Source organism: Anthonomus grandis, chromosome 12 (assembly GCF_022605725.1).
Source record: "Anthonomus grandis grandis chromosome 12, icAntGran1.3, whole genome shotgun sequence".
In the NCBI taxonomy this organism is placed as follows: Eukaryota; Metazoa; Arthropoda; class Insecta; order Coleoptera; family Curculionidae; genus Anthonomus; species Anthonomus grandis.
In genome coordinates this window covers 10489769-10515838 of record NC_065557.1, presented here as the reverse complement: position 1 = coordinate 10515838, position 26070 = coordinate 10489769, and the positions used below count along the sequence as shown (strand labels likewise).

At 28.7% G+C, this 26070-nt stretch overlaps 1 protein-coding gene across 1 annotated transcript in view; it reads left to right on the top strand.

Annotated features, from left to right (window-relative positions):
• The first annotated feature begins 17202 nt into the window (after window positions 1-17202).
• Window positions 17203-26070, top strand: part of LOC126742943 (protein Wnt-5b-like) — a 161003-nt gene continuing 152135 nt past the window's right edge. The window contains exon 1 of the mRNA XM_050449831.1: window positions 17203-17530. The gene's annotated coding sequence lies outside the window, so the exon portion shown is untranslated. The remainder of the gene's footprint in view (window positions 17531-26070) is intronic.

The window sequence follows — 26070 nt, the reverse complement described above, 5'->3', positions numbered from 1 at the left end:
GGCCCCAAAAAAAGTAATCTAAAGGGGAGAGGTCTGGGGCCGCAGCTGGCCATTCTATGGTATCCTCCCTGCCTATCCATCTATTTGGAAAAGTAAAATGTATAACAGAAGATTGCAAAGTTTTAGTCATCAGGAATCCAATCACCGTTATGATTTAAATACCTCATTAAAATTTGCATAATAATCATCATAATGATTATAATTTACGAATTGAAATATTAAAACGATGAAACATTCCTCTTGGTGATAATTATAAGGGATTACAAAGAAGTCTGTGTTAATAAAATAAATTAATAATCAATGATAATAAAAATTATCAACCGGGAATCAATAAAATTTATTCTGGTTCAAATAAGCATTTATTGTAATAATAAAATATTCATCATAGTGCAGATTATAATACCGAAATAATAAATGAAGAATAATAATGTGGAATATAGATAATTAATATTGCATTGATAAAATAATCATCTTAGTGATAATTACAAATATTTAACAATCGCGAATCGTTATGCTTATGACTAAGTCCTTGTGATTAAAATAAATTAATAATCATAGTAATGATAATAAAAATGATCAACCTGGAACCAGTAAAAATTAATCTGTTGAGTTCTAATAAAAACGCGAGCATCTGGAATTCTTCTATTAGGGTAGCATTTACGATACACTAAGTGTACGACACACTGACAGTAATAATCGTTTGTTTCATGGCCTACTCCAAAATTTGAAAGAAAATTTGGGTCCAATGGTCTAATGAATTGAATTTATTTTAACAAACTACATATTAAATAAAAAACAATTGTAATTTTTGGATGTAAACCAAGCGAGAATTCCCATAATAATTTGTATTTAAAATAAAATTAGAATTAGAAGATGCCTCCGCACTCACGGCACTGGTGGATGTAAAATATTAATTTTTGCGTAAAACGATGTATTTTTATTATTCGCCAAATTTCATTATACAGGGTGTGCCAATAAGGTGTACGGCTAAGATAGCGCCTTAACTATACGAGGTAGAGCAAAATGTTCTACAGCAAAGTTGTAGGGTTGACAAAAACCTACGAACTAAAAATATTTTTATGTATACTGGGTGTGTCACAAAAAAGTTACTATAAAATATGTTTTTTTTTAATGGTACGCCCTGTATATTATGGTACTAAAATGTGAGGCAAAAAGAATACTTTACTTTGGTATAAAGTTTTTAAAATTTCCGTGCGGCGTTGCAACGCAATTAATTTTTTTATGTTATTTTTTGCCTTTTAAAGGGTTCGTTTAGAAAATCATAATTAACTTAAAATTTATTCTGCGCCTATGAAACTTGTATCACAGTAAGTCTAGGATACCTCCTCTAGGCTGACTATGATAATTCGTAATTTTTTAATACAGGGTGTTTTTAAAGAACTTTTAAACTTGCTCAAATTAAATACGCAATATCTCAAATTTCTCAAATGGAAAACCCTCTATATTTTTATCTAATTAAGTTTGTCCCTCAAATACCTTCATTTTTTATTTAATATGTCCTATAGCTAAACCAAGTACTTTTTGAGATATTTTAACTTTTCTGTAAGATACTATGCATAAAACGGGTATTCTTAGTGTTGATCAAGATTGCTTAGAAAAAATTATTGAAGAATTAGAATTATTATTTTTCCTATAATTTTTATTATTATTACATACTTGAAAAATTAACCAACACAATTATTCACCTAAACTGTAAAAAAAAAACAGCAAAATTAAATTACATACTAGGTAGGTACTTACTTACCTTTTTTTTGCATAAATGTACATCGTTACACTAATTTTAAAAATCAATTACAATTATTATAAATTGTGTTCAATATGACCTCCTAAATTTTGTATGCAAGCGTTTATTTTTTTTGAGAATGAGTTATTAACCTTTTTCAACATAATTGGCGTGGCGTGACTGTTTGAAAAATCTCCCGAATTTTATTTTTCATATTTTCACTTGTGGTAAGAGTTGTTTGATAGACTTTTTCCTTCACATATCCCCACAAGAAAAAATCCAGTTTGGTCAAATCTGGGGACCTTGCGGGCCAAGGGACCGGCCCACCTCTCCCTATACACAGGTCATCAAAATGCTCATTTAAAAAATTTCTAACAGCATAGCTATAATGAGCCGGAGCGCCGTCATGCTAAAATCAAATCCTATCTCGAACATGGTCAGGCAACGTTTGTAGAAGGACATTAAAATCGTTTTGTAAAAAGTTTAAATACATTTCACCTGTAAGATGTCCATTAAAAAAGTGCGGTCCAATAACGTAATGTCCTATTATTCCTTCCAAACATTAAGCGACCATCTATGTTAACGATGAATTTCTCGGGTGAAGAATGGATTGCTGGTGTCGTAATAATGAAAATTATGTTTATTAACACTGCCATTATTATGGAATGTAGCTTCATCCGAAAAAAGCACAAAATTAAGAAATTGAGGCTGACGAATCTTATTTTGCGCCCACTGACAGAAAGCCATTTTTCTTTCATAATCCTGCGGAAGTAATTCCTGCAACAATTGAATATGGTAAGGATGGAATTTTTCGCTTCGAAGCATGCGAGATATTGATGTTGCACTAAAGGGTAATTCTTTAGCAAGCTGCCTAACGCTTTTTTGAGGATCTTCAACGACACTTAAAACTACTCTCATTTGTAACTGGCTTCACCCGTTCATGTTTTTCATAAATTAAACTTCCTGTTCTCTTAAATCTTTCTTTTAGTTTTTGAAACACTTGTGCTTGGGGATGTTTCCTTTCAGGATAAAGTTGCGCTTAAATTCTAGATGCCAAAAGGTTATTTCTTTCAGCTGTTCCAAGGGCATATATCATATCAACAAATTCCTCACGAGGAAAATTCATATTGATTACAAAATGAACAATAAAAATTAAAAATTGATGAATGGTTTTTCAAAGAAAAAACATTGATCTTGTCTACTGCTGTCATAAACTAATAATCTAACAATTATTATTTGACGTTTAAGCCAATGTTTCTAAGCAATCTTGATCAAAACTTAAGGAATACCCGTTTTATGCATAGTATTTTACAGAAATGTTAAAATATCTGAAAAAGTACTTAGTTTGAAATAAAGGTATTTGAAAGACAAACTTAATTAGATAGAAATATACAGGGTGTTCCATTTGAAAAATTTGAGATATTGCGTATTTAATTTCAGCAAGTTTGAAAATTCTTTAAAAATACCCTGTATTAAAAAACTACAAATTATCATAGTCAGCCTAGAGGAGGTACCCTAGACTAACTGTGGTACAAGTTTCATAGGCACAGAATAAATTTTAAGTTAATTATGATTTTTTAAACGAACCCTCTAAAAAACAAAAAATAACATAAAAAAAATAATTACGTTGCAACGCCGCACGGAAACTTTAAAAGTGTTATACCAAAGTAAAGTACTCTTTTTGCCTCACATTTTAGTACCATCATATACAGAGGGTACCATTTAAAAAAAAATCATTTTTTATAGTAACTTTTTTGTGACACACCCAGTATACATAAAAATCTTTTTAGTTCGTAGGTTTTTGTCAACCCTACAACTTTGCTATAGAACTTTTTGCTCTACCTCGTATAGTTAAGGCGCTATTTTAGCCGTACACCTTGTTGGCACAGCCTGTAATATCTCTCTCATTGAAGTAGTAAAAACATAATCAAATGTAAATATTTTAATTAAAACTTTGACACCCTGTATCTTTATAATGAAGCATTTTTCGTTTATAGTTTACATTACAAACTTATATTATTTTGAAGTTTCTTATCTGCCATTTATGTTTCCGCTTTCGAAACTGGACCACTCTGTATAATCACCATAGTGATTATAATATACAAATGATAAATAAGGAATATTAATGTGGAGTATAAATAATTAATATTGCATTGATAAAATAATCATCTTAGTGATAATTATTTCTAACGATCACAAATCATTATGGTTATGAATACATTCTTGTAATTAAAGGAAATTAATAATCATAATAATGATAATAAAAATGATCAACCTAGAATTTATAAAAAATTATTCTGGTTCCATTCTGTATTTATTGGATTAATCTCAGCGATAATTGCCAATGTTATTAGCATTTATCAACAATTGCCTAAGTTATTATGTTCATATTCTATAATTCTAGAAATATCGACGATTTTGTCTTACTTAAGGAAGATGTTTAATTTTTCAAAGTCAAAAATATGAAAAACTGGGAAAATGCTAATGAAACAAAAAGTACCGTACCCAGAAAATTTAAAAAAGTCAAACTTTTAATATTATGTTAAACCTATTACCTATAATGCCGGAAATATTGACGTTTTCGTAGAGTATTAAATAAGAAAGATGGTAAATTTTGTAAAGTAACTACCCACTTTAAAGTTCAAAATCTGAAAAACAAATAGGAATATTTCCATGAACCAAAATTCTTTTTCAATAATATTCTTTATAAAATAATGGTTTCAAAGCAAGCTGGATCCAAACCAGTAAAACCTTTAGTTTCGAAGATCTTTTACCACTTATACTTCGAAGTGAAAAATATTTAAGAGTACTGGAAACACTTTTATGAAACAAAATTCCATTCATACATTATAATTAACATTGTGATTACAAAAGAGCCAACAATTGATTTAAATAATATTATTATCAAGTTGCATCTTGAATTTAGGATAAACTTTTATCGGCCAGCAGTAGAATAAAATAAATTAATAATTATTGTAAAGATAACAGAGATGATCAACCTGGAATTAATAAAAAAATTATTCTGGTTCAAATAATTTTTTATTGTATTGATAAAATAATCATCTCAGTGATGATTCCAAAGGTGTAGTAGCTATCAGAAAACAAATCCCTGTTATGATTTAGATATGTCCTTTATATATAAATAGATATTTCCTATTTAGATATCATTCGTATAATATAAATATTATAGTGATTATAAAAGGACCGAAAAGTATTTTAAATATAGTTTTTATCTAGTCTTCTTGAATTTAAGATAAACTTTTGTCGGCCAACAGTAAATTTAATTAATGAAGTTTAACCTAGAATGAATAAAAAAAATCATTTTGGTTTAAAAAAGCTTTTATTGTATTGATATAATAATCATCTCAGTGATGGTTGCAAAGGTTTGGCGATCAGGAATCAAATCTCTGTCATGGTTTTTACGTCTTTATTATTAGTATGTTATTATAATCATTGTGATTGTAAAGAGCTATTACTAGAATTAGTTGATTTAAAAAATATTCAGCATTATGATTAAAATTATTGTTTAAAAAAGCAAATGACATCAAGACATTTATTTGATTATTATTTCTAATAATCATCATATTGATAATAAAGATATTTGTAATGATTTACATATAATTATTTTTCCGAATTAATTCTATAATAATAATCATCCTAATACACTAGTCTGACCATAAATCTGCCCTTGTTTGACTTATTGTTTTATGAAAACTCATAATATAAAAATGTAAATTATATAATATCCAGCTCCGGTTTGTAGAGATTTTAAATTTTCTTAATATTGCAAAAAGCAGTTTCTTTAAAACAATGCGTTAAAAAAGATATTGTTATGGTATTATACAGTGTATTTTAGAGAGAGAGGTAATTAAGTATAATTATTTTGATGAAACCAAAAACAATTAAACCTCATAATCAACATTCAGGTACGTATTCTCAAAAAAATTTCAATGCAGATATAAAACCGAAACGTGGTCTTTAATATTTAACTTTAATATTTAAACGTTAACTTTTAATTGACAAAAACAAAGAAAAGTGACGGTCTCATAACAGAATATATAGCTACACGTGTTTCGCTCCGGCTAGAGCATCATCAACTATTTAATTTGTAAGTTTTTAATCGCTTTGATTCCATATCCTTAGCTGATTATAAAAAAAATAAATAACTGTTAATCATAATAAATTTGCCTATTTTTACGGAAATTCTTATGCTAATGCTCAAAAATGAGACATCAAGTATTAAAAAAGAATAAAAAATAGCTGTCTATTATATCATACTTACTTCAAACTTCCAACAGTGTAAATATAATTATTAATTTATTACATTATGTATAATGTATAAAGTTACAAACTTCCGTCGTATATATCTCTATACGTTCCTCTCTCTTGCGCAAGCATAATTCGGCTCATCTTACCATATCTGCGTCCCACTTCTTTAGGATTTTTATTTTGAATATTTACCAACCAGTAATTAATAAATGAATTATTAATTTTAATTCATGCCCGTAAATCACGCTTTCCCGTTGTCAATTTACTTTATTTAGGATGGCTATGATTCACATAATATCAGCCTAAACCCGACTTTTTAGCTAGCACATATTGAAGTTTTGCAAACAAATATTTAAATTAATCAAACCCAAATAAATTTCCTTTTAAATAATGCGGCAGATATTGAATTTAAAAGGGAACCAAACTGTTTCATCTACTCACCCTTAGGGCTTTATTACGTCACCTACCCTTCAACCCTTTTTTGCATAATGAACGTGTACTTTACAATAGATAATTAGCTAAAAGGTCAGTCTGTCTTTGAAAAGACTGAGTAACTATAAAAAAGGGGGTTGATTTTAATACCCCTGAGGGTTGTAAGAATAATATTTTCTTTTGTATGGGCTATTTTATAATCGATATTTAAGGAAGTTTATTTATGTATGATTTTAAAACAATAAGTTAGGACTTGGTTTGTTGGTTTATATTAGAAACAGGATGTTAAAAGCTTAAAAAAAATAAGGAATTTGGTTTTTATTTCCCAAAACTGAAACATGATTCTTTTATTCCAATTTTATTTTAGTTAGTTATGTATGAATAATTTCCAGGCAATTAAAACATAACGTTTCTTATTCCAGGCAGTTGAGCCATATATTTTTTTATTTGAATTTTACATAATTAAGGCCTTGATCAAATGAAGTATAATATGGATTATCTGGAAACTGCAACGTGTTTTTTTTTTAATTTCAGGCAGTTGAGTTATAATAAATTTTTTATTTGAATTTCAGACATTTAAAACTTTAGTTTTATTTTACTTAGTTATAGATTATTGACTTTCTGGCAACTAAAATATTTTTTTTATTAATTTTAGGCAGATGAGCACTAGATTTTTTAAATTCAATTTTACACAATTTTACTATTTTATTTCAGTATTTTATGGATTATTGACTTCCAGGCAATAAAACATGATTTTTCTTATTCCGGGCAGTTGAGCCCTACATTTTAGTAAATTTTACATAACTAAGGCCTTGATTTACTTTAGTTTTATACGGACTACCTGGAAACTAAAACATAACGTTTTGTTAAATTTATAGGCATTCTTTTTTATTTGGATTTTAAACAATTATGGCCTAGACCTAGTTTAGTTTAATACGGATTATTGAGGTCCAGGCAGCTAATAAATAATTTAGCAATTGAAGCAAAGGAGCATTACATTTTTTTAATCAATTTTACGCAATTGGAACATGATTTTTCTTATTCTAGGCAGTTAAGCCATCGCATTTTTCATTTATATTTTAAACAATTAACACCTAGACTTATTTTAGTTTCAATTTTACATAGTTAAGGCCTTGATTTATTTACTTTACTATTTTATGAATTATTGACTTATAGACAATTGAAACATGATCTTTCTTATTCCAGGCAGTTGGGCCATACATTTTTTTATTGGAATTTTACCAAATTAGGGCCTTAATTTATTTTCCTTTAATTTTAATATGGATTACTCAGTTTCAGGCAGCTGATAAATGATATATTTTAAATTTTAAGCAGATGAGCACTAGATTTTTTATTTCAATTATACACAATTAGGGCCTTGATTTATTTCAGTTTTATATAGACTACCTTGAAACTGAAACATGATTTTTTAAAATTATAGGCGGCTTTTTTTATTTGGATTTTAAACAATTAAGGCCTAGACTTATTTTAATTTATACGGTTATATGGATTATTAAGGTCCAGGCACTAAAGTTTTTAATTCAATTATTCACATTTAAGGTCCTGATTTACTTCAGTTTTGTATAGATCATTATTGACTTCCAGGCAATTGAAAAGTGATTTTTCTTATTCCAGGCAGTTGGGTCATACATTTTTCTATTTGAATTTTACAAAATTAAGGCCTTGTTTTATTATTGTTTTATATGGACTACCTTGAAAGTGAAACATGATTTTTTTAAATTATAGGCAGCTTTTATATGGATTTTAAAGAATTAAGGTCTAGACTTATTTTAGTTTAATATGGATTATTGAGGTCCAGGCAGCTGATAAATGATTTATTTTATACTTCAAGCAAATGAGCATTAGATTTTTTTAATCAATTTCACGCAATTGAAACGTGGTTTTTCTTATTCTAGGCAGTTAGGCCATACCTTTTTTTATTTATATTTTAAACAATTAACACCTAGACTTATTATCAGTATAGTTTAATATCAATTATTGACTTCCACGCAACTGATAAATCACAAATAAATTTCAAGCAGATCAGCACTAGATTTTTTATTTCAATTTTACACAATTAAGGTCTTGATTTATTTACTTCACTATTTTATGGATAATTGACTTACAGAAAATTAAAACATGATCTTTTTTATTCCAGGCAGTTGAGTTATACATTTTTTTATTTGAATTTTACCAAATTATGGCCTTTATTTATTTTCCATTAATTTTAATATGGATTACTGAGTTTCAGGCAGCTGATAAATGATCTATTTTAAATTTTAAGCACATGAGCACTAGATTTTTTATTTTAATTTCACACAATTAAGGCCTTGATTTACTTCAGTATTTTATGGATTACTATTGATTTCCAGGCAATTGAAAGGTGATTTTTTTTATTCCAGGCAGTTGGGTCATTCATTTGTATACTTGAATTTTACAAAATTAAGGCCTCAATTTATTTCAGTTTTATATGGACTACCTTGAAACTAAAACATGATTTTTTTAAAATTATAAGTCAGCTTTTTTTATATAAATTTGAAACAATTAAGGTCTAGACTTATTTTAGTTTAATATAGAATATTGAGGTCCAGACAGCTGATAAATGATTTATTTTAAATTTCATGCAGATCAGCACTAGAGTTTTTATTTTAATTTTACACATTTTAAGCATTTATTTACTTCAGTATGGTATGAATTATTATTGACTTCCAGGCAATTGAAACATGATTTTTTTATTCCACGCAGTTAGGTCATACATTTTTATATTTGAATTTTACAAAATTTAGGCCTTGTTTTATTATAGTTTTATATGGACTACCTGGAAACTAAAATATGATTTTTCCTATTACAGGCAGTTGGGCAATACATTTTTTTATGTAAATTTTATAAGGCCTTGATTTAGTTTAGTCCTATATGCACTACTTTGAAACTAAAACGTGACTTTTTTTAACTATTGGCAGTTTTTTTTTTGAGTTAGATTTCAAGCAATTAGGGCCTAGACTTATTTCTTCTAAATTATTGACTTTCAGGGAGCTGATAAATGATTTTTTTAAATTTTAAGCAGATGAGCACTATATGTTTTTATTTCAATTTTACACTATAAAGGTCTTGATTTATTTCAGTCTTTAATGGATTATTCACTTTCTAGGCAACTTAAACAGGATTTTTCTCATTCCAGGCAGTTGAGCCATAAATTTTTTTTAGTGAATTTTACATAATTAAGGCCTTGATCTATTTAAGATCGATTATTGACTTTAATTCAGCTGATAAATTACTTATTTTAAATTTCCAGCACATCAGCCCTAGATTTTTTTATTTCAATTTTACACAATTAACGCTTTGAATTATTTCAGTTTATTATGAACTTGTTGGAAACTAAAACGTAATTTTCTTTAAAATTGAAACTTTTGAGCTATAGACTTTTATTTTAATTTCACACAAAAGGCCTTGATTTATTTAAGCTACTTGAATTCACTATTAGGGAATTGAACCATATTTTTTTTAATTCCAAGTAGCTGTGTCATATATTTTTTACACTTAAATTTTACATAATTAAGACCTGGACTTATTTCAGTTTAACATGAATTATTAACCTCTAGGCAACTAAAACTTGATTTTTTTTATTTGGGCAATTAGACCATATTTATATTATTGTATGTAAATTTCACTTAATTAAGGCCTTGACTTATTTAAATTTATTATCGATTATTGATTCTCAAGCAATTAAAAGATAATGTCTTCTATTTCAAGCAGGTTAGCTGTAGATTCTTTTTTAACATTTAAAGCCTAGATGTATTTTGCTAAGGTATGAATTTTTGACAACCAGACAACTGCACAATTATTTGTTTTATTTTACTTAGTTATCATAACGTTTAATTCCAGGCAGTTGACTCATACATTCATTTGAATTTTATACAATTAAGGCCTACATTCAATTCAGTTTAATATGGATTATTAACATCCAGGCAACTAAAACATTTTTTTTATATTCCAGGCCGTTGAGCTATATTTTTTTATGTGTATTTCTTACAATTAAGGCCTAATTTTATTTTAGTGAGTTATGGACTATTGACTTCCAGACCAATGAAACATGATTTTTTTTAATTCCAGGCAGTTGGACTATAGAATTTTAATTTGAATTTCAAACAATTAATTTTTTATGGTACACATTTAAGTTTGTATACAGATAAAGAAAGTAGAAAAGAAAAATTACTAAATATCAAATTCTTTTTCGAATTTTTAATTGATGTTTGACACTCAAAAAAAAATATTATTAAGTCCCTAACACCTTGAAAATTTAGGAATTTAGGATATGCGTTTATATAAACTTAAAACCTATTTAAATATTAACATTCAAATATAATATACTTGGTATATTTTTGTCAACTTTTAATGGTTAATTAATAGTTTATTCATTCAATTTAATAGTTTATAAGTTCGGATCAGGAAGCAACGCTATGTAAAAGAAAAAGTAGCGTTTCTCATAATGCCGACAGCAAAAGTACCCGAAAGATCATCAATATTTTAAGAAGTCAAAACAAGCAAGAAACGAAAAGTGACGATAAATCAAAATAGTCATTAGGGACACTTTGATGTTAAGTCCGCGGCCGCCGCGCCGGGTACTATTATGACACTTTGGCGTTCCGGGGCTCTATTTGCAGCCCGTTTATTTTACTTAAGTTTAATTCGGTAGCATGGTAAAGTTGGCATGCGATGGAATTTGTTATCTTCTTATACTAATATGCGGCTATGAAATGGATATTTTAATTTAATTTGTTATATATATATATATATATATATAGAATATATGTTAGACTATATGTCAGAAAAATAAATGTAGAGACACTCATATAATGTCAGCTATATACAGTACACATGAAATGAATCAGCTGCCTGAAATTAATAAAATGAATTGTTTATTTACTTAGCACTTGGCTAGTTACACAAAAAATATACACATAGTAATAACTTAAACTATATGGTACACAGTACTTATTATTTATTAGTTTTTAAAAATATGTTCAACTTAGTACTAAAATCTTTATATTTGGAACGTTACTCTTCCGCAATACAGTTTCTGCTACCCTGTCGATATTAAAATGGTGATTTGATCTTACATTATACAATATATGAAAATGTAATATTCCCTCCAAGTAGCTTTCTATATAGATAGCTTGGCTGTAAGTTGTGATCTATATTTTAAATTAAAACTAAACTTCCTTTTTTAATAAGCTTCTCCACACTTAACCAATATCGTATAAGCAATTTAAGATAATTCGTATAATTTTATTTTACTGTATTTGTAGTCTTTGTATATCTGTTTTATTACAACCACTTAACAGAGAGCATGCATATGATAAAAGAAGAAATATTATTGTTTGATGAAGTAAATGTTTTGCCCATTGCATTGGTACAAATAATAGAAAGGGCGCCGGAAAAAACCCACCTTTTTACCGACATGTTTTTACACAGAAAATCAACATGATTTGTGAAACACAGCTGAAAATATAAAATGACACCTTATCAATTATTTAATTTTCGATACAAAATTAATAACTGCTCCATTAATATCACCAGTTAAGAAAGAGCTAAGGCTTCTACTACAATTTTATTTAGAGCCAATAATCATACCTTTGGTTTTTGATGCACTAAGTTTCAATTTATTTTTACAAAACCATTTATGTAACATTGCTAATTTACTATTTAAAATCATGGTAACTAACTAAAAAATTGAATTCGAAATCGATATTAGAGTGTGATCAGAAAATAAATTTATAAAAAAAATCGCAATTTTAAGTACGAGTAATATAAAATATGATAAAGTATAACAGAGCTAATTGAGTGTCCTGAGGTACCCACATTTTTTTTTTGTTTATTTGACGTAACGTTAGTAATTGTAGTTTGATAAAATCCATCTGTTAAAAAATCCCTTAATAAATTCAATGCATCTTCTTTGACTCCATATAAAAGTAACTTTCTAAGTAAAGTATTCCTAGCAAGGATATAGGATATAGGAAAGAGGACCGATAAGAAATTTCCATATTATTTTTTAATTTTCTACCTGAATCCGAGAGATTTTTCATATTTTATGGGACACCCTGTATACAGGGTTGTTCACGATATACGACACGAAATATGTTGGCTAAATTACAGGGTAAAAAAAATAAAAAAATTGGGAATATCAGAGACATTCCAGAAGTATCTCTTGAAATTATTTTTATGACATACATGGTGTGTTAAAGTGCAGAAACATATTAAAGTTATGTTTTTTTTTAAATAGAACATCCTGTCTAATATTCGACTTTTGGATTCTACATCGTAAATAATAGTAGGTTTTAATTAAGGTTTACCCAGCCCAAATACTAAAGGTTGTGAAATATTTTGTGTTATGTGAAAATACTGAGACAATTTCAATGATAAATTTCTTAATATGTGTTTTTAGCATATTTGCACTGACGGGTACTAAATTAATTAATTTTCCATTTAATTTGTAAAAGAGCTACTATTTTATACAGAATATTCAGAAACTAGGTGTAAATTATTACAGTTTTTACAAGTTCTAGTTTAATAATTAAAGCTTAAACAGTTTTTTCTGTTTAAATTTCTTTATTGAAAATGAAAATTTACCCTAGAGAAGAGCGAATTGACATGGTATTTATTCTTATATCGCATCTACGCTGAAAGGTTTCCCAATAGAAATCATCCAAATAAGGCCGCTCTTGAAAGACTGTTGGCTCAATTTACAGAAACTGGAAGTATAAGACGGATCCTAAAAGAAACCCCATAACGGAAAATAAAGATATTGAGTTGGTCGTTATTGCTGAAGGTGTCGAAGATCCTCATATCAGGCAAAAACAAATTGTAGAAAATCATAACATTAGTCAAGCAAGTGTTTCTAGGGTACTAATTCGATGTCACTTTCGACTTCATGAACTTTCGAAATGATTTTAATAGAAAAGTAGAATTTTTTATATAGGTCTTGAATAAGGCTGCAGATAATATACGATTTTTTAAATAATATTCTATTTACCGATAAATGCACTTTTCACAATAATGGCTCTTTTAATAAACATAATTTTCATCATTATTACGATTCCAATCCGCGTGCGTCTAGCGTAGTCCATAATCAACATAAATGGTCTTTATGGGGAGGAATAATGGGTAACTTTGTAATTGGTCCGCATTTTGTTAATGCAAATTTAAATGTAACAAAATTTTTGAAGTCCCTAAATAATGATTTTCCAGTATTATTAAAGAATATTTTTCATACGCCTTCAAAGAACTATGTAGCTTCAAATGGTTGGAGCACCGCCACAATTCCACCATGTGCTTAGACAATTTTTAAATAATCATTTTTAACGATGGATAGGAAGAGGGATAGTCCAATCGATAGGCCTCCAAGATCCCCGGATTTGACGCCGAATTTTTTCTTTTGAGGAAGGTTTTGTTTTTTGGATATGCGAAAAATCAGATAAGAGAAGCTTTTCAAGGTATTACTGCACAGATGATGTCAAAAGTCACTGTAAATTTTAAAAAGATGGTGCACCAATGTTTGCAATTAGATGGTTTTCATTTTGAGCATATTTTGTAATTGTTATTTTTTATTTTTCTTAAGTATAATGTCTTATAATGGTCACGTACATTGTTAATACCGTCTTAAATTTTACCTATCACTAATCTATTGTGATAATAATAATAATAATAATAGTAACTAAAAAGGTTACCCTTGTTCGTGGAAGATTTAGCATAATCTAAAAAATCAATAAAACAAAACAACGAGAAATAACAAAATCAATAAAGGAGACAATAAAAAAAAGAAAGTATATATGTATTTATAAAAACTAATCATAATACATTTAAATATATTGAAACTAGTTACAATTATAAAAATATAGCACGACAAAAATTGACAGATTGATTACTTGCGTTTTATTTTTCTTTCGCTTTAATTTAATCTGCAGTTAATTTAATTTAAAGCTCTATTTAGATGTTTTACATGTATATAGTCTAAATTGGGTTTCATAAGAATATTACGTTAAGTCAGAATATGGGTTTTAAGTGTCATATTTAGATTTTTGGAGTAAAATCCGGGGTTCTCATTCTCTGATCGAAATATTAATTATTCAAGTTTTTATATCTATAATATAATATTATCTATTCAATTTCGAAAATGTCTAAATATTCATTTTTTAAGTTGAGCCTTTAATAAATAAATTGAATTTATTATTAGGAACTCTGGGGGAAGTGAAGCATGAACTTTTGGGCTTATGTACATATAATAACGTGGAACGTTGTCCTAATGTAGTTTTAATTTTTGGTAAGCAGCCAGTCAACTTTTTAATTCGTGTTGCATGTGTATGCGCTATGGTATTTAATGTATCATGTTTTTTAAACTGCCTCACTATTAGGTTTTGAAAATATATTTGCCTTAAATCCAAAACTTTACATTCTTTAAAAAAAAAATCAGAAGCATAATAGCGATCTCTACCTAAAATTATTTCTAATACCCACTTTTGCATAATTTCAATGGTCTAATATGAGTTCTTACAGTTCCTTCCTAAACGAGAATGCCATATGTTATATGTGGAACGGAACATCAAAATACTTTTTCAATTCTTTAAATTTACCAACGTAAATGATCGTAATTTGTTTATTACATGCTGAATATGATTATCTCATTTTAGATGTGAATCGAGTATTACACTTAAATATTTGATTTTAGACGATGATTGAATACATATATTTGACTGGTAAGGTGATGGTTAATTCAGTAAAATGTGGTAATAAGTCAGCATAACATTCGAATAGCATAAAAAAATGTGTCACAGTTAATAGTAAGCTTTTGATTATTAAACCATTTAAATAGATTACATAAGTCATTTTCAACTTTTAGTTTTAAAGCCTGCCAAGACTTGTCTTTATAGAAAACCACGGAATCATCAGCAAAACAAATGATATCTCCTGAGGAATGGATGTGAAAAATACTATTTATATATAAATTAAACAAAATCTCCCAGATGATTCCGTACTAAAAATATCACCAATTTTTACACTTTGTAGTCTTTCAGATAAATAACTTTCCAAAGGTTTTAAGGTTTAAAGGTATTCCTCTAATACCATATCGTCCCAAAGATGTAAATAGAATTCTATAGCCAATTCCATAAACACACACAATACCTTTTCACCACCATCCACAGAAGAGTAAAGTGTTTGCTTCAAATCTGCCAATGCGTCTTCCGTCGAACCTTTAAAACCATATTACCAATGTGATAAAACTCCCAACCTGTTTGTACTATGCCTAGTTGAATTTCTGTTTAGAAATTCAACTAGGCGACTTTTGATTATTTTTTCAAAGATTTTGCCTATTGTCTTTAGAATTGAAATTGGTCTATAATTTGATATTTCTGTTTCCTTTCCTGCCCTATGTAGTGGTCTGACTACTTCAACCTTCAAAATCTTAGAAAAACAACCCTCTACAAAATTCATCTATTCAGCAAATATACCAAAGGTTAGTTAAACCTTTGTAGTACGTACCTAGAAAAAATCTTGAATATTTCTGGTTTCAAACCATCTTGGCCCGGTGCCTTGAGATTTGTTAAGGTATGTATGATTTTAGCAACTTCCGATTCATCAGTCGGTTGGAGAAATAGCGTATTTTTAATTTGTGGTGTGTACAAATTTATATTTTCCTATAGAACTATATTTTTAGCCATTTCTCCTTTAGCATGGCTAAAACCAGTAGCCAAAACATTTGCAATTTCTTTTTTATTGGTAAAAGTATTTAACCCAGTTTCTATTTTTGTTATGTCGTGCTTCGTTTTGGTTTTAGTTAGTACTTTTTTCCATTTTTTCAGAGTTCGCTAGACTTATTCATATTTACTTCCATCTTAGATTTCTGGTAGTCAATGTACGTCTGATCTAGGGTCTTATTTAAAGTATTTCGGTATTTTTTAAAATGCAAAGCCTAATTTTGATTTTCAGGATACTTAATCATTTTTTTATAAAGACAATGTTTCGTATTGATACAATTTAAGAGCGATGGTGTAATCCATGGGCTTTTACTTGTTTCTTTAAGTTTAATTTTTCTTACGGGAGTGCACAAGGCAGGATATCAAGTTAGTTGTCGCAAGTTCAAGGTCGGTAATACATACAAAAACATAATAAAACAATAAAATAATAGACATATGAATCGCCTGTAATAATTTAAACCTAATTCTTAAATGTCCTGTATAAAATAGTCACTTTTTTACAAATGTAAAATGTAATAGTTAAGTGCTCTTCAGTGTGTACATGCTAAAAAAAGAGAAAACACATGTTAAGGATTTTTTTATTGAAATTGTCTCAGTATTTTTACAAGATACAAAATATTTTGAAAATCTTAATGTTTAGGCTGGGTAAACCTCCTTACCCAAAAATCAAATTATTTGCAGGGTGTTTCATTAAAAAAAAACATAACTTTAATGCACTTTGAACTACCCTGTGTGTCATGAAAATAATTTTAAAAGATACTGAATGGCTGATAATCCATTTTTTTTACCATAAATATAGCTAAGCAACAATATTCCGTGTCGTATGTCGTTAATAACCCTAGCAAAATCAAGCCAACCAACCCATCTGACATAAAATCATTTAAACAAACCCCAACACCAAATCTCATCCAATATAAATCTGACAAGGGAAAATCTCGGCATTGGAATCGAGCCTATCGTATCGTTGGGAGTATACATCGTATAATCATCGTAGGTATGACTGGCTGGCTTCATTCAGTCTTCGGCGGCTGGTCTCATGATAAAGGCCCCCAGTTCGTGTGCGGTTCCTTTGATCTTTTTCCGATCCCGACTTGCTGCTGCTGTTGCTGCTCATTTTTTTTTTGTGAAACCTTTCTTTTGAAGGACCATGTCGGCCGATCGTTCTTCATTTCTCTTATTTGATGGTCCCTTTGGGGATTAAAACCATGTCGAACACTACGTTTAATGTGTTTTTTATTGTGTAATTAACTTTGGATTGTCGTTAGATTGAGGTGTCGTGTGGGGTGATTTTTCTGTGTGGTTTTTATCTATGGATTAAGTATTTAAATTTGGAAAAGTAAGTAATTTTTTTGTTACCAAAAGAATGAAGTAAGGGCGCACGGAATATTTTTTAAGCATAATTTAATAAGACCTAAAGAGCACTTTTGGTGCATTTTAATTAGACATATCATTTTAAATTTCATAGTAAATGTATTATTAATTTATATGAATACATTTCATATCTGATTATATACAAATATTTTTTAATAATATTTATTATTTACCCACAAGCCCATAAAACCTAATATTATTTAGAAGTCTTGGTGCATAACTTAAAATGGGACGAATTACCGATAGTTGTTTTATTGTGGATTTGACAATTTTGAATTTATAATTTAGCAAAAACTTAAATATCATTTCAAATTCAATTCATAACATAAGTGAATGAATCATGAAAACAAAATTGCTCTAATATGATTTTTAAATTACTTTCTAGTAATTTGGTTTATTTTAGCATATTTTTTTTATATCTGAAAAAAAGTCACTGTAAAATTAATTACTAGTTATAAGAAAATATAATAAAAGAATCATATTGAACAAATCATTTTTTAATTAAGGCAAATAATTCTTATTTACTCACAAAACCCGTAAAAATTAATATTATGTAGAAATCTTGATGCATAACTTAATATGATATGAATAACCGTTATTAATTTTATTGTGACCACAACAATTTTAATTTGTTTAATAATAAAAGTGAGGTGGTTTTTACTTACGGATTAAATATAAAATTTGGGAAAAGTAAGTTTTTTTTTGAGTTTTTAGCTTTAAATGTTAGAAAACTATTGAAATTAGTGCAAACTGTTCTAAAGCGCAAAAGAAATGTGCATAATCGAACTGAATAGCATTTTTAACTTACTACCTATTTGTTATAAAATATCCATGCAAAAAAATGCAAATTTTGCAAAAGATTTTGTTGTACATTTTAGAAATTAATGAGGTATGTTAATAATGTCATTCTTGACTATATTATTTTTTTTTTATTTTATGAAAGTTTTTTTTAACGAAGCTTTAACACTTAGAAATTTTATTTGTAAATGAGATGCCTTAGCAAAAAATTTATTATCCTATCAACTCTTGAAAATTAATACCATACAGTGGACCACAAAAGTGATGGTACAATAGACAATTTATATATAAATTTTATATGAAATAAAAATCAATTTTTACTTTTATGTATTTATTTTTTCCAATGCCCAACATAACATAAACCTATTTGCATAATATATCTAACACACAATAAACAAAAAAATAAAATAAAATTTTCTATAAAAATTTAATCCACAAAAGTCAAGGTACTCTTAATTTGTGTAAATCAAAATATGCAAGTATCTTTTAAATTTATTGTTATTTTGTTATTTGCTAATAAGAACATTCCTCTAATACTATTCTGGCATTCGTTTTCAGTATTCACTAGAATATTTCTTCTTAACTTTGACTGGTAAATACAGTGATAATCATGGGAAGAACCGAATTAAGTGTCAGTGAGCGGAAAATTATTATTAATTTAGAGAGGGAAAATCATACACCAAAATTGCAGAAGTGATTAAAAGAAGCAGGTCCACTATACAAAAAGTAGTAAATCGTTTTCAAAATGAAAACAGAATTGAAAATAAAACGCGAACAGGACGTCCTCGGAAGCTGTCAGAGCGCGAATCCCGGTACATATTAAATGAAATTAAGAAGGACCCAAAGAAAAGTGCCATACAAATATCATCAGAGTTAAGAGAAATGTTTGGAGTATCTGTTCATGAAGAAACTGTTCGCCGGAAACTTAACCAGGGTGGATACAAATCCTGTAGTGCACGTAAGAAGCCCCATGTTAGCGATATTAATAGAAAAAAGAGACTGGAATTCGCTGAAAAGTACAAGTCTATTGAACTTGATTTCTGGGATAAAGTTATCTGGTCAGATGAAAGTAAATTTAACATTTTGGGTCCGATGGTCGTGTCAAGGTGTGGAGGAAACCCGGTGAAGCTCTTAATCCGAAAAATACAATCAACAGTGAAACATGGAGGAGGTGGAGTAATGGTTTGGGGTTGCATGGCAACTTCAGGTGTAGGAAATATTGTTTTTATCGACGAAACAATGGATCAAAAAGTATACTTAAATATTTTTAAAAAAAATTTACGTGCCAGTGCTGAAAAATTAGGGTTGCATGAGAACTATTACTTTCAACAGGATAACGACCCTAAGCACAAAGCTTATACAGTACGTCAGTGGTTGGTTTTTAATACTCCCCATCTGCTGGAAACTCCTCCCCAAAGTCCCGATCTTAATCCTATAGAACATTTATGGGATGTTTTGGGGAGAAAAATTCGGCAACATGTGATTCATAATAAATCAGACTTAAAACAGGTAATTTTAGAAGAGTGGCCAAAAATATCCAACGATGTGACGAAAAAACTAGTTCATTCAATGCCAAATCGCTTAAAAGAGGTTATTAAACTGAAGGGTTTTCCCACGCGTTATTGACAGAACTTTATTAGCCCATAGTCTGAAATGTACCTTGACTTTTGTGGATTATTTTTGTAAGAAATTTTATTTTATTTTTTTATTTATTGTATGTTAGATATATTATGGAAATAGGTTTATGTTATGATGTAGGGCATTAGAAAAAATAAATACATAAAAGTAAAAATTGATTTTTATTTCATAAAAAAATTATAAATAAAATTTGTATTGTAATTCTCTATTGTACCATGACTTTTCTGGGCCACTGTATATAATTCATAATATAAATATTTATACAATTAACAAAAATCCAAAACATTTTTAAATTAAAATAAGTAAATCATATTTACTCACAAAGATCATAAAACCTAATAATATCTTGAAATCTTGGTGCACAACTTTAATGTGATATGAATAGCCACTATTAATTTAATTGTAATTGCAAAAATATTATTTTATTTAATAATTAATTTAAATAATAATACTTTTTACCTATAAATTAAATATTAAATTTTACAAAAATAACTTTTTTTGGGAGTTTTTAGCTTTAAATGCTATAAAGATATTGAAACTTAAGTCTAAACTGTAATAAGGCATAAAATAAATGTAAGTGCATAATCGAATGTGACCTAAATAGCACTTTTAACTAATTAACTATTAGTAATAAAGAATCTTTGCAAAACATTTCAAATATTGAAAATTAATGAGGCGTGTAATTAATGACATAAATATTCAAAAAAAATACAAATAAATTGGTTAAATGTTCTATTGGCAGTCAGCAAACTTTAATGCTAATTTCAATAAGAAATTACAATATGTTCCTTTTTTTTTTAATTTTTCGATAGTTTTGTTCATGTTAATTTATTTTTTTCATATTTTATATTTTTTATTGGTCTCTTAAATAAAAGTCGTTGAAGTTATTAATAATTTATAAAAATAAATTTAGTATAAGAAGTGATAGGCAACGATGATAAAACTTAGATTTTATTAAAATATGGATAAATTAATATTATATGATAAATTGTTATTTTTTATTGTAACCTCAAGCATTTCATTTTTTTTTAAATAAATATACAGTGCATTCACGATAAAAAAACAAATTCATTTAAAATTCAGGTGTTTTTTTTTCTTTTATTTTTCGAACAGGTCAATTAACATTGTCATTGTGTGCGTTTTTTTTTTGCAATAAAAATTTTCAATATGGTACCTCAAGTAGAAGCTATAGCGTCAACATTATTTTATTTAAATAGAACACCCTGTATTTCATGACATTTTACAATTTTACGATAATTTCTGAATACTTTTTGTATAGCATACCATATGCCTAAAGCGGTTTGTCAAATTTAACGTAATAGACTTATGAAATATAGGACATTAAAAAATTAAAATTTATACAATATTTATTGGAACTGATGTTTAATTTGTTATCCATTTACTTCAATGCATTTTTGAAGTATGTGAGTAACTTCCAGTTGCACATTTTCAATCACTTGCGGATCGATTAGTCTAATTTCAATTGCATGATTAACACAGCCAGCGATATCAAAAAAAGACACGGGTATCCTAGGGTGTTCTCAAAGCCGTGTTTGTAAGGGAGTATTGTAGAATCATTTTAAAAAAAACACCGAGACATCTAAGGGTTCCAGCTTGTTGGAAGTATGCGGTGGTCAGGTCAAAATGATCACCCCATTTTCCTTTACTAGATTTATTTCTTCTATCGTCAGATAACTGTCGTGATTGTAGAAAATGAAGGAAAGGGTTTAATTTTGTACTGGACTTATGTATGTTTAATGAAGTGCCGGAATCGGAAACCGATCTCAAAGTATCATACAGTACTCCATAAGTCATTCGAGGATTAAACTTTTTTCATGGAAAAACCTTGACTGATGGCATTGTATTCTTGGATGCTGATATAACACAAGGCACTTTATTCAATCCGTCTTCAAAGTCGGGAGTATTTCTTTCTGGAAGAATTCGTATATTTCGCCGATATTTAAGTCTGGTAATACTAGTGATGTAAGTAATTATCGGGGATTTTGTATACAGTCAACCTTGCCTAAGCTTTTGGATGCACTTGTAACCAAGTCATGGTAATGTAAAAGCCTTATTATTAATAATTCACTTGGTTTTCAAAAAGGTCGTTCCAATGTTACAGACTTAATATGTTTTGAAGATTATCTATTTAATGCTTTTGGTAAGAGTTCACAAGTTGATGCTGTTTATACGCATTTTTCGAAGGCGTTCGACAGAGTTTATCATGCGCTTCTACTGGCAAAACTCCAAGCTTTAGCAACAAGCCAAGTATTTGTTGGCTAAGGGACTATCTAGTTGGTAGATCGTAATGTATACGGCTTAAAAACTTCTTATCTAGCAGCTTTTCTGTGCCATCTGGCGTTCCTCAGGGGTCGCATGTGGGTCCGTTGCTTTTTACAATCTTTGTTAATGATAAAGGATCATTTGTAAGAAATTATGAATATCTATTATTTTCTGATGATTTAAAATGGTTTTGTCTATTGATTCAATTGTTCAATGTCAATTAATACATTGGTTTAGATTTAAATGTTCCGAAATGTTATTCAATAACTTTTAGAAGTATTCGCAATCTTACATTGTTTGATTTGACTATAGGTTTCACTATTTTAAAAAGGGTAGCGGAAATTAGGGATCTTGAAGTAATTTTCAATTTTAAGTTGACATTTATGTCTTATACTAAAAAGTCAGTTCAGAAAGCGTATAGAAATTTAAGATTTATAACTAGATGCAGTCAAGACTTCTCATGCTCCTTCTATAAAGTTCTGTACTGTTCGTTAGTCAGTTCTAGTTTGGGGTATGCTACTTCTGTATGGTCTCCATTTTATAAATGGCATATTAAAAATATTGAGAAAGTCCAAAATAAATTCTTAGGAAATTATTCTTTTAAACTTAAATTTCCATTAGCTAATGGTCATACTGATTACAAATCGGTCATGTCAGTTCTCTCTTTGGACCCACTTGAGTTAATCTCTGGCATGACTGATTGTGATTATCTTTTAAACAGGCTGAATTTTCAGGCGCTAAAATTCGCTTAAAAATTTTTTCTATGTAGATTTTGATAATAGTACTTATGGACAGCACAATCCTATAACTAGAATGCAACGTTGTTTCGCTAGGTATAGTCTTGACTTACACGTTTCGTTTAGCAGTTTTAGGAATTCACTCAAATTCATTAGTGACTCGTGACTTTAACATGTTTCTTTAAATTATTTTGTAACATTGATTTATGTCTTGCTATTATCTAGCTGAAGTTGTATTAATATTAATATTAATATATTTTGTATTATTTTATTTTTGTAAAAGTGGTGAATACCGTTAATAAATAAATAAAATAAGTAGTGAGCAGTAAACCTCGTTCGGCACACGTGCTTTTAAAATAAGAATCATTTGAGCAGCAAAACTGGATTTCTGGCCCAAGTTACCTAGAACTCTCTCCCCTCGGACGTGCCTTCCAAAAACTCGAATAAAAAAGCATCTAACGCATGGATTTTCATGATTCTTTCACTGAAAGCTTCAGTTTGGCCTTTTTCTGGGCAACAACCTTTTTCCTCTAGATTATAAATTCCTGTACCGCTACAAAAATTTTCATACTCCCCACTATTTCTAAATTGTTGAAAAAAGTCCAACATTGTCCTTGTTGAATGCTGTCACTCTGGAGAGGTTACATCCTTCTGGCAGACGAAGACTTAATTCTGCATGTCCAAGAAACCATTTACGTCCAGCTTCCTTGTTTGTTTGCCAATTTTCTGAAATTTTACAATTATTAATGATTGCCCATTCATGCATAGCTTAAAGCTATTTTGATCTCCTTGGTAGCATTCTGTTTTTGCCTTTTTACATGTTCATAAACGGTCTGAAATTTTAAATTGTATCTTTCAGCTGCTATTCTTAAAGATATCTTGTTTTCTGTGACTGTTCTCAGCAGCAGCTCTCATGGATTGTTTATCAAATTGGTGTTTAGTGCTTTTTCGCTGAGCCCTATCTTCTGAAACATAATTTAAACTTATATATGAACATACACTTTTTTCAATTTTGATATGAATTCAATTAGACAGCGTCTGGTTGTGAAACACGCATACTGTTTGAAGGTAGAACCTTAGTCGCAATACAAACTGTTGAATTAAATTGAACTGTAAACTTTATACATAGCCTACAAAAGTAAAATCGTCATAAAATGTGAATAAAATAGCCCAAAATCTGATCAACAGATGTACTTTGTACGACTAGTGTTATAAACTTAAACTCTAAACAATGTTATGTTTTAACTACATTTACGTCATGAGGCGATAGTCCTGTATTCTGAAAATCACTGCTAGGTTGTGTCAGCTATCATACAGATGACAGGTCGTGCATAACCTTAGAAAGATCAGCATGGAGGAAACATAAAAAAGGACAGCAGACATGTTTACCGCCGTTTTGTAATTTAAAATTATAATATACAGTTGCAAACAAAGTGAATTGATAGTTTAATTTAATATCGTGTGCTCCCACAGGTATAACAACTAGTTCCAAAAGAAAAATTAAGGCTTATTATACCAAATCAAGGATAGAAAAACTTTCCTGGGAAAACGATTTTTTTGTTGAAAAATACATAAATCCAAAGAAATAGCGTTTCAACTTTGTTTACCAAAACTGCATGTGTAACCCTACTATACAATCGAAAAACATGAACTCGCGGCTGAAATTTCAAAATTACATGATTTAACATTTAATAGTAAATTTATTAAAACTATCGAAAAAAATAAAATAAAATTTTTAGAAAATTAATTAAAAGTCTTATAGCATACTCACCTCGGCAATTACCCTTATTTAGTAAAATTCCTAAGCAATTCTCAATAATTATTTATTTCCCTATCTCGATAAGGTTTGACACACACATTCAACATTCCCGGAGCCATTCATATGACTTTATAAATTAAATGCCTCTGCCTGCATTAAGTCAGTTACATAAATAACCATTAGTGCCACGGTTATACGAAATTATTAATTAAATTTGATCTTATTTACTTTCCAACGTGCAATCACATTTATACGCGGTAATAGCTTCCCACATTACTCGTCCCTTACCGGCGATAAACCAAATTAAAGGAAAGGTTACGGTCAAAAACGAGTATTAAATTATGGCCCCTAAAAAGTTGAAATTGCCGCTAAGGCCTTTTATTACCTCCGTGTGTAATTACATACGCAGTTTTTTGCTCATCATCATTTTAAAGTCTTTTTCTTCTTGTTTCTTTTAAGCTCGAGGGACTACCGCATGTGCTTTCGCATTATTAGCGGTCTTATTGGTTTTAAGTTTCTTATAAGTTGTAAATCATCATCACTGGAGCTCCTAGAATCTATCAAGAATTCTACATGGTGTCTTAAGAATTAAATCTAATAGTGAGCATAGGCATTCATAATAGTCAAATAACGGTCTGGTGTTCATATGACAGCTTGATTTCATAAAAAACTTATTTATAGTTAGTGAAATTATGAACTGGTAAAATAATGGACTGGATTAGTGATGGTCTTATCAAGTCAAAGTCATAATATGCTTTATTATCTGAATAATTCAAAATTCTTGTAGACAAAACTTTTATATAGTGTAATATCTACTACACATAATAAAGAAAATACAATTATAATTAAATATTACCTAATAAATATCATCCACGCTATAATAGAGTCCTTTAAGTAATATTTTTTAACTTCCCTTTTAAATTGTTTAAAATTAAAAATCCTTCTAACGAATATAAGAAGATTTTATTTTTATTTATTTACTTCATATATCCATGTACATAAATATAATGCATAACATAGACATACAAAATTTCTGAATTATGCACCTAGATACTTGTGAAACCGAATATTTGCATGTGCTCCTAATTTTCAAAAAAAATCATTTACATAACTTTTTAAATGTTTTAAACCTATAAACACTAAATTAAAAATTTTTGGGGCAAGATAACTAAAAGATCTCTTGTTCAAATTTGTTTTAATTTTTTAAGTAACTAAGTGTTTGTTTACGCAATTTCTAGTATCATAAGAATGCATAGAATATATGAAGTAATTCCAGTTTTTAAAAAAGGC